At 35.4% G+C, this 3,434-nt stretch overlaps 1 long non-coding RNA gene across 1 annotated transcript; it reads left to right on the top strand.

Annotated features, from left to right (window-relative positions):
- Positions 755–1,817, top strand: LOC110269750. Its single transcript, XR_002358514.1, has 2 exons — positions 755–1,006; positions 1,302–1,817. It is a non-coding gene; the product is annotated as an uncharacterized LOC110269750 (long non-coding RNA).

Raw genomic sequence — 3,434 nt, 5'->3', positions numbered from 1 at the left:
ACGGCCGGTCGGACCGATCGAACCGTGAACCGGACTGAAAAACGGATCGGTCAATCATCAAAACCGTAAAATTACAAAACCGGAATTGAACCGGCAAATCGGCCGGTAACCGGTTGGTCGAACCAAACCGTGACCCGACCAGTTTTTAAGTAAGCAACAAAACGCTGCCGTTTTTGAATTTTTTTCCCTCTGAAGTCTGAATCCCTAAATCACGAAAACTCCCAAGGCTGAGACTCAGATTCCTAATTGCCTTCACTGCTCTCTCTGCTTCAGTGGTTCCCATTGTTGATGATTCTTCTTCGAGCAAGCTTACTTCACTGAAGTCACTGGCGTCACCGTGTCACACGGGTCGAGGGCTCGCCGTCAAGACACCGCCGTCGTGCCACCTAGAGCCGTCGAGAACTGAGAAGTGAGAACGCCTCACTCTCACACGGGTCGAGCCACCGCCGTCGAGCCACCACAGCAGCCGTGGAGAACTGAGAAGGTGCTTTCGCTGTCTCCCACCGCCTCACTCTCACTCTCCCTCTCCCTATTGCATCACTTGCATGTTCTGCCTTGAAGGTGCCTTCGCTGTCTCAGTGTCTCCCACTCTTCCTGTTTTATTTTTCTTTGAACTGTGTAGTATGATTAGTTGATTACTCAAACTGATTGGAGGTATTTTACTTTGAATTGAAACTGAGCTGTGATTCAAGATGATGAACACCGAAATTGTGAACTTTGAAATTCTATCTCCCTTTGAAATTTCTGTATGCAACTTTGTTTTTGGCATCATCATTGTACTTTGTGTTCATGTAGCAATTTGAGTATGGGCTATAGAATACATTTTTGTAGTTTTTGCGTGATTTAGGTAGGCTTAATGTTTATTCGATCTGTTCTCTGCTCTTATATCCTATCCCCTTTGGGCTGAGCAGAATGAGAAGAGTTAGCAATTAGCTTGACTTTACTGCTTTGTAGAGCCTTGTAGCTGATGCTATGGCATACTCAGTCATACTTCCTGACTCTTAATGTGAGTTTCTGCTGAAGGCTATGCTTTGCACTGCATTTGTAGTGAGTGCCCTAATAAATTTTTGTACTCTCCTTCAGTAGCTAATTAATCCGGACAATTAATCTTGAGTGGGACATAGCTTGATGATTCAAATTATCCATGAATTGAAAGAAATTGACTTGTTGCAAATAATAGAAAACCTTTGTGCTTCTAGAAACAAAGAGGGATTTGGACAGAGCAATATGCACATGTAACTTATTACCAGAAAATTTCTTAAAGTCTTTTAATTCTTTAATTTTAATTCTCTCTTGAACAGTTCATTATTGGTGATGGCAATAACATGTATGATTTCACTTATGTTGAAAATGTGGCTCATTCCCATTTATGTGCTGACCGAGCTCTAGCTTCAGAGGGGGAAGTTTCAAAAAAGCTGCAGGAGAGGTACCTTTGAAAGATTCTCTCATTACATTTTTTGGTATATAAATATTTGTTTAATTATGTAAATGAAGATTAAACATGGACATCTTAGAAGGCGGTGATGATGATCCTGCTCTATTGTAGATGGGTTGTTAGTTATTCACAGGTGTACATTCTTTAGAAACCACGGTTGCTAACATGATGATGAGTTGATGATACATTTAAGGGTAGAATTTCTTCTTTTGGGTGAATGACAGGACCTAGAAAATATATGTTTCAGCAAATCCTAATCAAATACTTAAGCTAAAATCAGAAAGATATACAACAAAAAACCTTATTCCACTTGGTAGGGTTGATGATTGATGACAAACTTGGATCATTTTGATGCTGCTATGTTATGTTTGATTGGTTGTTTTATTTTTTGACTTTTGAATTTGTATTTGAATGAGATTATAACATTCTGGTTTATGTAGTACTTTTAATTTGAATAATATTTTAAAGTTTAGATTAGACTATAATTATATTTTCATGTGTTTATTTATATTTTATTTATTATTTTATTATAAAACGGTTTTTTTGGTTCAACCACGGTTGAACCGGTTGAACCAATGAATCAGTAACTAGAGCGGTTAGATCACCAGTTCGGTTTTTAGAACCTTCCTTTTGTTTGTAAGTTATTTAATGGTAATATTTATATATAATTTTTTCAAAATATATTTTTTTATATGAATTTTTACTCATTTTGTATTAAATTAAATTTTTCAGAAAAGATTGTTTTACAAAATTTTATGTATGGCATAAAGATGTTCTTCAACAAAATTTTATATTTTTTTATTATTAATGTTAGATATGTACCCTGTAGAAAGGAGGTCTATCAGATACACCTACACTTTTACTCAACCTAATTGATAAGACCTTTCTCTTTATTGTTGAATTTCAAATATCTAATAATCTATATTTTTCACCTTCTTATAATGTTAGAAAGATGACTGATGATGTGGACTTCATAAATAAATTTAAAGAGGCTCACCCTATTCAAATTATGGGTACAGTTATAAATATACTTTCTATTAAAAATTAGTTCACCTTTTTGCTTTTTTGGTCATTAGTAGTATCTAATTTATAAATAATAATTAATAACTAATTGTAATCTCAGGATGTTGATTACATTGTTGGTTTGCTTCCAACCTCAAAGACATCTTCAATTATTGAAAGAGATGAAGTAGAAGGTGCTAAGGTATTTGTTCAAAAAATGAACTTTTTGTTTGTTTGTTTTCTTATAGTTAAAGCCTAATTTTATTTAAAAAATATTATTGAGTCAAAATCAAATGTGAAAAAGATGTCTTTAATTTAACATTGATGGTTTCAGTGGCTAAGAGAAGGGAAGGTTGAATCTTAGCCCCCTTTTTGCTTAATTACACTTTCTGGTCTTTGAGGAGACTTTTCTGTTTTTGTCTCGTCCCTAGCCACGAGACTTTTTATTTTTGTCTCGTCACTTGGCACGAGATATTTTTGGTTTTAGCTCCTGTGCAGTAGAAACAGAAATGGAGTAGTAGAGAAAGAAAATTACACCCAGATATATCCTGGTTCAGCTGCTAAGTGCAATGCAGCCTATATCCAGTCTCCATCACAACAATGATGGAATTTCACTATAATCAACCTGATTACAAACTGTAAAGTGCTAACCCAACTTACAAGGGGATTCTCACAGAATCATGAAACACAACATATATGAACAAAGGAACTCTATGGACATCTATGGCTTTTTCTTTTAATTTTGCACTCTCTGCCTTTTTCCAGTCTATGGCTTTTTCATACAAACCTCACTGTTTGCCTTTTTCCATGAGACTCAAGACATGACAAAATTAAATAGAAAAATACTAAACAGAATACATTGAAGGAGAAGAAAAACTGCTAGCTTAGGTAGCTCTGAGATTTCTGTGCCTTGCACTCTCAAATCTTACTCCTTGAATCAAATCGTGACTGTTCTCCCTTTTTATAGAAGAGGGAAGCCTCCACAGTTGAAACCAAA

Source organism: Arachis ipaensis, chromosome B03 (assembly GCF_000816755.2).
Source record: "Arachis ipaensis cultivar K30076 chromosome B03, Araip1.1, whole genome shotgun sequence".
Taxonomy (NCBI): Eukaryota; Viridiplantae; Streptophyta; class Magnoliopsida; order Fabales; family Fabaceae; genus Arachis; species Arachis ipaensis.
The sequence above is the reverse complement of the archived record's forward strand: the minus strand, read 5'-3'. Positions and strand labels throughout refer to the sequence as shown.